This window comes from Alligator sinensis, unplaced genomic scaffold (genome assembly GCF_000455745.1).
Source record: "Alligator sinensis unplaced genomic scaffold, ASM45574v1 scaffold109_1, whole genome shotgun sequence".
Taxonomy (NCBI): domain Eukaryota; kingdom Metazoa; phylum Chordata; order Crocodylia; family Alligatoridae; genus Alligator; species Alligator sinensis.
This window is the reverse complement of record NW_005841852.1, coordinates 646,903-659,946: the sequence shown is the minus strand read 5'-3', so window position 1 is coordinate 659,946 and position 13,044 is coordinate 646,903. Positions and strand designations below refer to the sequence as shown.

Here is a 13,044-nt window from a genome sequence, read left to right as displayed (position 1 = left end):
GGGTACTTTAAGATTCTCAGTTATTACTATTTCTTGAAGAGCTTCTTTGTTTTTTAGTAAACTTTCAAATGAGATCACCACTCCACCCCATCTAGTTTTACTAGAGTTTGTGTCACTATTTTATGCTTTGCATTCTTTTCTTCCTGCTTCTTAAAGACTGCAGCTACAATACAAGTAGTTTTTACATGTTTTATAACCTCTTTTGCTCTTCTAGATATCTTTTGCAGAGTATCAAACTTCATGATGTCATTAAGAAGCAAGTTTAGCCCACGGGATACACATCCTATTACAGTAATATGTGGGTATTTATCCATTATGATCTCCCATCCTGCTTTCATGTTACTTGCATTATCAGTCAGCAAAGCAAATGCTTTACCACTCCCAATCTTCTGTAGGACTTCACATATTTTACTCCTGATATACTCTGCAGTTTGCCTGTTCTCTCTGTTTGAATGCCTCTGTAAAAAAAACCTGGTTGTGGCGGCGCTATCACAAAGTTTATCATTCCTTCTCCCCACATGTTTGATCATCCATCTGTAAATACTGGCAGTCCTCAGACTTATGACACAATTGGTTCCTGAAAAGCCCGTCTTAAGTTAAAATGTTGTAACTTGGAACAATTTTCCCATAGGAAACAACGTTATAAATGGGGGATTGGTTCCTGAACCAAGGCCCAATTACTCTATTTTCACCAAAAATAACTCAGAATTTTTACCTCAGTCAATTATAGATGAGTAATATAGCTACATTAATATATTATATTGTAAACAGCAATCGTATTGATTTGGAAGGACTTTTTTGAGGTGACGCTGCTAGACTTGAAGAGTTCTTGGCTGAAGTCTTCTCAGGAGTCTTGGCTGCAGGCTTTTCTGGCGCCTTGTCTGCTTTCTTAAAGAAAGCGTTCAATGAAGTTTGGACAGACGTTCTCCAGGGAGATAAACAATGCAGCAAACTTGCTCGCTGGTGTAGCATCGCATCCAATCAAGCATCATAAAGTTGAAACTGATGGGCCCAGAAACTTGCCAGCAGAAAACTTCTTTAATTCCTTTGTTCCTCTACTCCTTGGGGCCATAGCTTTGATTTCCTTACAATGGATGTTGTGTAAGGGGATTGTTGCTCCAGTCACAGGCAGCAGCATCACTTTTAATAAAAACGTTACGCAGAAACTTGCGTGATGAGCTACCTCTCACAGCTACTTAACTTCATTTCTGATTCTTCATGAACTGTACACTTTAATTACTTCTACACTACACACACTAGCCAACACCATTCTAATTCTCCAGATACCTTTCATTTAATACAGAAAACAAGTTTACGTGAGTAACTACACCAAAAAAGACCATTGTACCATGTTGCTGTGTCTTCATAGTGCTGTGCTTAGCTACGCTAGGAGACACTAGGGCATGTGCAGAGCCTCAGTGGCAGGGACATACTCACTCACTTGTGTTAAGTTCATAGCAAAAGCAGGTGCTAATGTATTAAAATAAGGTGTTCCATAAAGGCATCAGTACTATTAGAGGGGTGTAAGTTATAGCGGTGTTGATCTAAGGACATAAGAGCAAAAAAATGCTAATGTCTGCTTAAATTGAGGACCCTGAGCTGGTTTCCCATGCTACTGATTTTTAGCAACCACCAATCCCATGTACCCAAACATTCAAAACAGCATGAATCTACCTAGAATCAGTTTTAAGTGGCAGGATTTTAAAAGAGAAAACATTTGAGGCCTTTTTCAAGATCCCCCCCGTGTCCCGCCTCCTCGCAGCAGTTGCTGTTTTCCCCTCAGGCCGCGGCTCCCGCCGGCGCTTTTCTGTGCCGAGGGGAAGAAGACGCGGCGCGACCCGGAGCCGGAGGCAGGCAGCGCATACTCGCGGTCTCGCTGATGCACTGCTGAGAACAACCGCGCCTATGCGGCCCGAGGCTCCGCCCCCATCCCTGCAGCGCCCCGCCCCCCGCCGCCATGCCACAAGCCTACGCACTTACCTTCCCTCCGGGATCTTCCCTTTTCTCGTCCATTATCTCGCGAAATCGGATTGAGGAACTCTCGCGAGATCTGGTTACCTTGGCTCCCGTAGCTATAGCAGCGAGAGGAGGCGGGGCAAGCGCGCGAGGATGCTGTGGGCTCTGGCGGGACCCGGCGCCGGCGGTGAGTACTTGCGGCGGCTGCTGAGGTGTGGCGGCCCCGTGCTCGGAGGGAGGGTGCCTGACCTCCGCAGGGCCGCGGCCGCGGGGTACGGGGCTGCCCCGACGCTGGGTGCTGGGGGAAGTGAGCGTGAGTGGTGCTCTGGCGGGACCCGGGGCCGGGGCTGGCGTGGCCGCGAAGCGCGTCCGTGAGGCAGTGCCGGGACGGCGGGGAAGGGGAAGCCGTGAAGCGCCTGGGGGGTAGCGGGGCCCCCACGGGTCCCAGAGCGACCGGTCCCCGCGGAGTCGGTATAAAAAAGGGAAAGGAAAGTAAAGGTGCGGGGAAGCTGCTGGTGGCAGGGAGCGCAGCCCTGCCTGCCCGCCTGCAAGCTCCGGAGAGCAGCAGGTTGCAGGTCGGCGCGGTCCCCGCTGCGGCAGCGAGCCCGGCCCTGCCTAAGGGGGCTGAAACCCCTGGGAGCTGCGGGTCGGCGGGTCTGACCTGCGCGGCTGCTGCAGCTGTGGGGAGGTGGGGGGTGGGAGAGGTGGTGACACTGAATGTGGTGATCCCCTATCGTGGGGGGGCGGGGAGGGGGCAGCCAGGAATAAATGCCGAAGTGAAGTTTGTCAGAAGTGGAAAAGCTGCAAGCTTTTCATCACTGCTCTGTAGTTCTCTTGGCTGGTGGTTCAGTCTTGCTACTGGAAAAAATACACATATTTTGTAAGTCTAGTTTGAAGGAAGGTAGTTAAATCTAGAGGCTGGATGCTTCCTTTTTACCTTCAAACATGGATTTAAAAAATATGTTTTTTCTGTCAGAGAGAGAGAGAGAGAGCGAGCTGTCCGGTTTTGCTGAATATGATTTTGTTCTTTCAGGAGGAAGATTAGGGATCATAGGGGATTAGAGCTCTAAAAATAAATCAAAACAATGCACACACCTCCTGCCTTTAAAAAGTTGGTTTTATGTTGCCTCAGGAAAGGAGGGAAACTTCTGTGGGCATCATAGAAGTTGAAGTCGGTGATTGTGAAAATGGACATTTTTGATAGATTTTAGTATTACAGGGAACTTTACAGCATAGAAATGATGAGAATGTGTATGCCCGAAAACAAAAAAAATGTACAGTTTAATTTTATTATCTCTGGTGCAGTTCTATAAAAAGTGATTTTCTGGAAAGTAAGATAGAATATAGTCCAAAACCAAACCTCTCTAAAACCTGCTAATGTTTATGTTAAAATTATGTTAATGTGCAACCTCAGAAAAGGCTCTAAGATCAAGGTTTTTGGTTGTTGTAGACTGGGAATGGAATAGTACCTTTAGAAAATGATAAATGCAGAATGAACAAAGACTTTCTGTTTCTAGATGGGAAAGGAAGTGTTTCAGTGCTTAACTGGAATGTGAAACAATACGTAATTCTAACAAGACACTTTTTAAAAATTATTGACAAAGCACATTATGGGCTAAGAGAACTTGGCACTGGTCCATGTAGAGCTGCTCTCATTTAGGAGGTGAAAAAACTAATTACAATATATGAGAATAGTTTTATCTTTCTACTCTGTTCCAGCACCTAATCAAGTATAGAACCATCAAGCACACTGTGTACTACTCGCATTTAATTAAATATTTGTCCTCCTGGTCTCTTCACCTCTAGGTGATGCCCGTCAGGCAGGTTTGCATCACAATGTTCACTGGGTTTTTTTTTATTAACTTAGTACAGGTAGAGTTTCTTATAGTTAACATTATTCTAGAAGGTTATGTAATTTTGCTTGTTTATGCTGCTGACTAGCTGCAAAAGCACTTTTTAAATTCTATGTTGCTTCTGCAAGCAAAAGCATGTTAGGTCCTCCTTCTGCTTGGGTTAGGTAATGATAATCTATTTTGGGATACAGCCACAAGTTAATTAAAAGGGATAAAGGGCACTTTAATCCTCTGTTATCTGACTCTGATATTGCTGTTAAGCATTAAACCTCTTTGCTTGAGTTTTCATGGAAACTCTACAGAAGAGAAAGGGTTATAATTTCCCAGTTTGCATGCCAGAAACTCTCTTCCTATGTTCTAGGCTCTACTTTAGTGAGTTCTTATGTGACACTTCATTTTTGTTGTTGCAGTTGTTGTGTTTTTCTGTTAGCTCCCATAAACCCTAATCAGGATCTTTGTTTGTATTAGGTGCTTTGTCAACATTTACATTGAGACCATCTCTGTCCTAAATAATTTACAGCACAGTTAGACAATGCAAGCTGTTTTACAACTCCACTGCGCTTGGCAGCAGACCCAGAAGTGGACCAGAAGTATTTCTGGTCTACTTCTGGGTCTGCCGCTGAGCACATGGGGACCCCCTCTCCGCACTCCCGTGGGATGCTCCATCCGCCCCACCATCTTAGCGTTCACAAGCCATGCCTGGTACCTGGAGGTATGTAGAAAAAACATTTAAAGCTGTCTATGGCCGAATCGCTGATTCTCCAAATCGGCATCGAATCTTCGTATTTGGATTCAGCTGAATCAATTTGGGACAGTGATCCAAATCAACTAATTGAATCACTGTTCCCTGTTTCGGGTCGAATCCGAATTGAATACGGCCTGCTTTGCACACCCCTAATAGGCAGGCAAGGTTCTTTGTGTGGATAGGATATCTTTGATTAGACCAACTGAGTAGTTGGAAAAAAGTTCTTAGCAAGGTTTGACTGCACCCAAAAGCTTGCTAAGACCTTTTTCCCAACTACTCAGTTTCTCTAATAAAAGATATCACATCTACTCAAAGAACCTTGCCTGCCTATGTCCTTAGACCACCACAGCTACAACCAAAAACCCAGCATTTATATATAGACATTTTGTAACAAAAGAATATGAAATCTCTTCCAAATTGTGAAGGCACCCCACCATTTTTCTCCTTCAAAACTTAGCTTTATGGAATAGATTCTTTAACTCTGGATAGAAATAGTCATTTAGTCAAAACTCTGCCTATGATGGGGGAAGCTTCAATGTTATAAGCTTGAGAGTTCCCCCTCACCTTTTTAACATTATTAAAATGCAAAACAAAGCACCTTATATCTGGTAACAGGGGTCAGCTTAATTGATTAGCATCAGTCCATCAGTGATGGTATAATTTCTACCATGTTTCTCTGTCTTTGTGTCTCACTGCAGTCTAGAACTGGCTCCTAAGAGATGAGGAGGTAGTTCTGTATCCATGTTGATTTTTTTGCCACTCTGCTGAGATGAAAGTGTCACCAAGGATGCAAATTATCATGGTAGCCTTCACGTCCGCTGAAGACTAGACTAACACTAATAAATAATTTCATGTAGACTAGAGCTGTCTGATGGTGCTAACTGTCCTTCACTATTGTTTTAGTAGTTTTGAACTAGTGACATATATGTGAAAAAGCTCTCAATTCCCTTATCAGTCCTGTAAGCCAGTGGTTCTAAACCTGTTATTTATTTATTTATTTATTTAGTTTTTGGTACCAGGACCCATTTGTAAACATTGATGGCCAGTTCTGACGCAGTGCCTGTCACTCCTAACCCTCTGCCCCACCAGGACCTAGCCTCCCAGTGGGTGTGTGGGTGTAGGGCGGGGGGGGAGGCGGGGAGGAGTGTGGAGCATGCTGGGCTCCAAGCAGCCTCTTTCAGGCTGAAACTGAGCCTGCAAGGGAAAAGTGACTGTTTCCCATATTTTTCTCCTTTAAAGGAGAATCCATTTTTAAAGTTTATTGATGCACTTTTAACATTTGTTTGTGACCCTTTCATACATTCTTATAATCCACAGATTGAGAACACTGCTGTAAGATATCCATAAGTTCCCTCATCTAAGGTCCCTGTAGTCATCTTCAATAGAGCCATAGGGTAAATATTAGATATCATTTTACATTTGTGAATATTAACGTTTTGTCCATCTTGATTTATTAGTGAGGACGCAACTGTTAAATATAGCAACAGTTTCTTACACTCTGGCTTCTATGAGAAACCCTCAGTCATCCTCACAGAAATATAATGGCAAAATTCAGCATCATCTTAAAACTGTTGAGTAAGAACTTATTGCTGCCATTAATTGGAAGATGAATCCACAGCTCTTATAAGTAGCATACTGAGAGCTTTTAATAACTTCAGGTTACTGCTAAGAAAACACATTTCAATAAAATACAGCAAAGAGCAGTAAAGTTGTACTAGCAGTGCTTCTGTATGTCACATCCAAGTTTACTTTATATTTGTCTCTGGAGATTAAAAATTTTTTTTGCCTTGCTTTTATGGTTATTCATTTTTTTTTTTAATGTTCTAAAAAACACAGGGGAAGAGGATTCCTTTCCTTTAAATGTTATAACTAGGGACCTACTGAAATCGCAATTTGGCAGATTTTGTGGAAATTGTGAAATCCAGCGTTGCTTGCAAACTCTGTAGAGAAAAAAGCTTACTGAAAATAAAATGCTAGCTCCCCAGATGCAACCAGCAATCCTCATGGCGTTGCGGCCTGACCATGAAGCCCACTAGGGGCAGGGGGGCTGCTTTGCATGCGTTGCATACTTTAATGAATTACTGATGGTCAACTGAGTTGTCACAAGCGAATCAAGAGAAGTAATTCTTCTGTTCTGTTCAGCACTGGTGAGGCCTGACCTGGAGTACTGTGTCCAGTTTTGGGCCCTGCACTTCAAGAAGAATGTGTACAGCTTGGAGAGAATCCAGCACAGGGTGACAAAAATGATTAGGGGTTTGGAGGGAAGACTTACAAGGAAAGGCTGAAAGAACTAGGGTCATCTAGCCTGGAGAAAAGGAGACTGAGGCGGTATTTGATAACGGTCTTCAAATACCTGAAGGGCAATTATTGAGAGAGAGGCTTTTCTCTGTAAATATGGGGGACAGGACTAGGAACCAATACGTGAAGCTTCAGCAGGGGAAATTTAGGTTGGAGATTAAAAGGAACTTTCTGACTATGAAGATGGTCAGGCATTGGAACAGGCTATGTAGAGAAGCTGTAGAATGTCCATACTAGGAAAATATCAAGAGTAGGTTAGATTGACACCTGGTTGGGGTGGTTTTAGTTGGAGATGATCCTGGTTTGAGAGAGGGGTTAGACTAGAAGATGACCTGATAGGTTTTCCTTTTGTTTTTTTCTAGGTAACCCTTTGGTTTTCCATACTGCTTTTAGTTTGGTAGGGTATACATAAAGCAAAGGGAGCTGTTTGTTATTCTTTTATTGTTGCCTTTTAGAACCCTCTGACTAGCTTTATTTTTCTTATCTTAGCTTAGGTTACATCATCCATGATTTGAAATAACTGTGTTTTCCACTGCTCTGTAGCAGCTCTTGTTCTTAGGTATCTAAAAGATTTATTTAATCTCTGCTTTGTTGTTTAGCTGTCTTATTTTATTCTACTTGTCTCCTATAGAATCAGAACATTTGCAATTAGTTTGAGAACCTCCGTTGATTGTTTAGTTATAACATAGTTTTATATGCCTAGTTTTTCTCTCTCCCTTTGAGAGAGAGAAAAAATGATCCTTTTTTTCTCTTGAAGTATTATTACTCATTTCTTCAAGTCTAAAGTTTTAACATTTTATTTTCTTGTTTGTGTGGTTAGTGCAACTTGCATGTGATTCTTAGCAAAAATGTTGCCATTCATTTCTCTTTCTAGATTAATTTATCTTGATTTAATGCTTTTAATTCTAGCTGTTGGCTGTCAAATTTAATGATGGGGGTGAAGGGGGCGAAACTCCCATTGTTTGGTTAAATGGTGATTACTGAAAAATTGTACATACTGAGTGTTATGGATGCCAGGGCCACAAGCTACTGCATCTCCCTGGGCCAGATATTATGAGACTTAGTGGAGAAGGTGGGTAGGTGTGTGTGTGTTTCTCCAGCTTTCCCCAAGGCCCTCTCTAGCCTCCCCTTCTCCCCCCCCCCCCCCCCCCCCCCCCGGGCCTTTTTATTTTTTTATTCACAGTTTACTTAGTTGCGAAAAAGTAGGTCATAAAGTTTGCAAAGAGAATTTAGCTCTAATACACAGCTGGATGTTCCAAGGAATTTGCGGTCAGATGAGAAACATGTGAAACATGGAAACTTTCAAATGAATCCCATTTTTTTGTTTGCATTAGTTCTTGATTTGGATGTTGCACTCATGTTAATTTTTTTAACTTTTCTCATCTCTCCTGTTTTTTTGAAGAATTGTTTTCTGACCTGTACTTGTACCTGGGACTTGAATAGAAATGTTGACGTGGGATTTACCCTCACTGTGTCTGTTGTGTAGAATATACTCTCTCAAAAATGGGATTCTTCCTTTCTGGTTAGGCTGACCATACATCTTGGTTTGGTTGGGACAGTCCTGGATTTTGTAGGCTGGTCCCAGACGGTTGGTGACAATTGAAACAAAAGTCCTGGAATTCCAGGGGCATGGGCCACAATCCAGCAGGGAGTTAGAGCAACATCATGGGTCAGGCACTGTTGCTGCTGCATGGGAGCAAGGTGAGTGGACTACAGCAGTGCCCAGCCCAACCCGCCCCCTGCCTGCATCTGCCTCTGCCTATAGCAGTGCTGCTGACTTGGGGGCGGGCGGGGGAGCAGTGCCCCCAACTTCCTTAAAATAATATGGTCACCCTATTTCTGAGAGAAGGTAGCAGAATGTTTTTTATCTGCATTTCTTTCAGCAATCATTAATGAATTATCCCCTTTAAGATTTTATGAATGACTTAACTGTATTTTAATTTGCAACTAAAATGAATGAACTAAAAATACCCATGAGTGACTTAGACGAATACTAGAGACAGCTTGGAGAGGAGGTTTGTCATGTTACCATTTTATACAAATGCTCAAAGATATAAATGTAGTTTAGGAAACATTCAGCCAATGAAGTATGTCATAAAGCATGAGATGGCAAAAACACTTTCTGGTGCTCCTGCTGGAATTCTTGGTAGAGTGAGTTTTTACAAGTGAATCAATAAACAAATGCGAATGCATCAATTGGCATATTGGTAATGTATTGTCACGATGGCATGGAAACAGCTTACTGCTCCCAGTAGACTTATATAGTGTTAAAGATCTTAAGACATCATTACTAGGATACCTTGAATAAGAATGTGGAAATGGGAATATTAATTATGATAACATAATGGTAATAAAATAATAATCAATTGGTTTCCTTTTAGAACCACTGCAAAATATACCTGTTTTCCTACAGCATTCTTACTATATGTATGGCTATGTGTATTTTTACTTAGTGTAAATCAACTCAGAAGCACAGCTTTCTCAAATACAGGAAGGATAAAGAGCAATAGAGCATAATAGCATATTGGATAATATTACATGTGGATAATATATCTAAAGCATATCTATTATTGGAATATGTTGAAAAGAGTTGCCAATGATGACATCATCATGTTTGGTGTGCTATTGTTTTATGCATTGGCGTATATGTATTTCATCCTAATGAGGAATGGAAAAGAATATTGTAAAGGAAGTGTAATCATCCCAAAGATGTGCAACACTTTTCATGCTGTGGCTTGTCAATAGCTCCAAATCTATTCAAATTTCTCAAGATGGATCATTGCAGCAGGTGATTTTTTGGGGAGACATTTCCAAAAGATTTCATAGACGTTTGGGTTGGAAGGGACCCCGAACGATCATCGAGTCCAGTCCCCTGCCCCGGGGCAGGAAGTCAGCAGGGATCATAGGATCCCAGCAAGATAAACATCCAAATGCGTCGTGAAGGCGTTCAAAGTGGGTGCTTGAACCATCTCCGGCAGCAGTCTATTCCAAACCTTGGGGGCTCGGACAGTAAAGAAGTTCTTCCTTATGTCCAGCCCAATTTGGTCATTGAGCAGTTTGTGACCATTTGATCTTGTCATCCCTTGGGGCGCTCTGGTGAACAGACGTTCCCCCAGATCCTGGTGAAACACCCCTGATAAACTTATGGGTGGCCATCAGATTGCCCCTGAGCCTGTGCTTTTCCAGGCCGAAGAGTCCCATATCTCTCAGCCTCTCATCATAAGGTCTGTTTTCCTGACCTCTGATCATGTGCCTTGCTCTCCATTGCGCTCTCTCAAGCTTCTCCACATCCTTTGTGAATTGTGAGGCCCAAAACTGGATGCAGTACTCCAGCTGCAGCCTCACCAAGGCCAAGTACAACAGGAGAACGCTGTCCCGGGATTTGCTTGAGAAGCGTCTATGCATGCAAGCCGGTGTTTTGCTCGCTTTACTAGCTGCAGCATCACATTGAAGGCTCATGTTCATCTTGTGGTCAATCATAATCCCCAAGTCCCTTTTGTCTGTAGTGCTAGCCAGCATGGCACCACTGAGCCTATAAGCATGCTGCAGGTTTTTCCTCCCAAGGTGGAGAACCTTGCATTTTTCAGTGTTAAACAGCATCAGGTTCTCATCCGCCCATTTGCTGAGCCTGTCAAGATCTGCCTGGATCACCCTCCTGTCCTCAGGTGTGGATGCTTTACCCCAGAGTTTGGTGTCATCGGCGAACTTGGCCAGTCCACTTCTGACACCAATGTCTACATCATTGATGAAGATGTTAAAAAATATAGGCCCTAAGACAGAGCCTTGAGGGACCCCACTGGTCACCGCAAACAATGACGATTGACTTCCGTCGACCACCACCTGCCGTGGAGCCAATTCCCCAGCCAGCGGATTGTGGTGAGGCCGAGGCCGCAGTTAGCTAGTTCTGCCAGGAGGTGGTCATGGGATACAAGATCAAAGGCTTTTTTAAAGTCAAGATATACAACATCAATCTCTTCCCCCTTGTCCAGGTGATAGGTCACCTGGTTGTAAAAGGAAATGAGATTGGTCAAGCAAGACCTACACGCAACAAACCCATGCTGGCTATCCCTCAGGATATTGCCGTCAGCTATTCTGTTAAGGATGGCCTCTTTAATAATCTTTTCCAAGACCTTCCCCAGGATAGAGGTCAGGCTGATGGGCCTGTAGTTTGCCGGATCTACTTTCCTCCCTTTCTTGAAGATGGGCACAACATTGGCCTTCTTTCAATCTTTGGGCACCAGGAGTTCTCAAAGATCTGTGACAGGGGCTGAGCTAGTATGATAGCCAGCTCCTTGAGTACCCTTGGGAGGAAGAGAAATAGATACTTTTGATTAGGATATATTTGTTGGATGGGGGGAATAAGTGGAGAAAGCACATTTTGCATTAGAGAAATATTCTTGCAGTCTCTCTCTCTTTTTATAACTACGGTTTAAAAGGAGAAATATGACATGGAAATGGACCTCACTGAGGAAAAGTAACTTTGTATATAGTAAGAAATCCACTCTCCCTTAGAAATGAGATTTACCCTGATATTAAACGAGATGCGGAGTCCAGGTAACTATTTTGGTAGCTGTTTTGCTAGCTGCTTTTCTGTTTCTTTTCTGTCTTGCTGCACTTCTGGTGTCACCAGTTTTTCTCTTCTATCACATGCGTAAGGTGAAACTGTCTAGTTACTTTCATAGCTCCTGGTAATCCAGCAGGAGCCAGCTGTGCTCATAGATGAAAGACAGGAAAGCCTAGTCATTTTTACTGGAATAGAGAGCTCTGCTTGTATTACAGGAAAGACTGAAAGTGTCACTCGTGTGTTGTGTTGATGTTCCTGCCAGTGCTCCTGGGAATATTTTCTAGGTAAGCATGACAGGACTGGTATGATCTTCTTTGGGGTTGGAGTGCAGAAGAATATGTGAAGTTGGGGCAGAGGAGGTGGACCTGAAGGATAGTTACAATGCCATCCTCAGTTGAATCATGCCGTGCAACTGTGAAAAACAATACTTAAAGTATCGGGTATAAACTGACACCGCTGCATCTTTTTTTTTCCTCTGCTGTATTGTATGTGGATTTTGTAGGTACTCTCTGTACAAACATGAAGTTTACTCAGCGCGACTCTTACCTTTCAGGTGTTCATTCATTTTGCTTACTTAAATACTAACTTTTTTGATGAATACTGTAATGCAAGCAGCAGAAAACTTTCTCATACATGCATGGACATTCTACGTTTTATATGAAATGTTAGTTGAACTGGAATCTGAAATCCAAAATATGGAGGAGGATGCTTTTTGAATATAGTCTTTTCACTTAAGAATCCTCAGTTGTGCTTGGATTTGCATGTTTACAACACAATATAAAACTTAACTTTGGTCTAACTCTAGTTTGAATTTATTCTGTCTACAGTCTGTGCAGTTGGCTGGAATGCTTCTATACTTGCTAAATTTTTTTTCCCTTTGTCTCAACTCCCCCTAATTTTCTTTTTTTAATTTAAAGTGGATGTGGAGAAAAAAGGTAGCAGTATTTTTTTACAGCTTCCTATTCATGAATTTCCCTTTTTGCTCCTATGTTTACTCAACTTGTCTGAGACTAATTTGGGTATTGGCATGAATGCTAAACACAGGACCCATATTGTTATGCAAATCAGTTAATAAATTAGTATATTCATACCATATTTAATTGCATATGTAGCCATGCTTATGGCTCTAAGTGGCATTGATTATTTAAGGCAGACAAGGTTCTTTGGGTGAACCAACTCTAATGAAAGATATCGGATTTACCCGAAGAACCTTGACTGCCTGTGTCCTTAGACCCACACAGCTACAACCTACAGCATTGATTATTTAACACACACAAGTTTCCATGTTTGCTTCATCATCATAATAGAAATGCTGTTCCTGAGTTAGCTTTGAGGATTTTTGAGCTTAAACTCATGGTTCTCTGTATTCAAGCTTACCCCACTTCTTTGTGTAATCCTTCCTTATCTGAGCTGACATTCTGGTGACAGTGGATGACTGTGTAGACCCCACTGTCAAAGGAGCCCCTTGGCTGATTTCTGAAGACTAGTCACAGTGAAGTGGCAGACTTATAAGAAAGCACCTGATGAATGTGATGGTTTTTCTTGTCCCTCACATTATTTTCTTTAGCATAATCCCCTTTTCTCTCTGAGAAGTTTGGGATTGCATGCTATATTTTGATTGATAGCAG

The 13,044-nt window shown here is 42.4% G+C and overlaps 1 protein-coding gene across 5 annotated transcripts in view; it reads left to right on the top strand.

Annotated features, from left to right (window-relative positions):
* Positions 1–2,080: 2,080 nt before the first annotated feature.
* USP54 (ubiquitin specific peptidase 54) overlaps positions 2,081–13,044 on the top strand; it is a 213,092-nt gene continuing 202,128 nt past the window's right edge. For 3 of the 5 annotated variants that reach the window (XM_006016260.3, XM_006016259.3, XM_025212576.1), the window contains exon 1: positions 2,081–2,143. The gene's annotated coding sequence lies outside the window, so the exon portion shown is untranslated. The other 2 variants (XM_025212555.1, XM_025212562.1) reach the window with 2 other exon arrangements.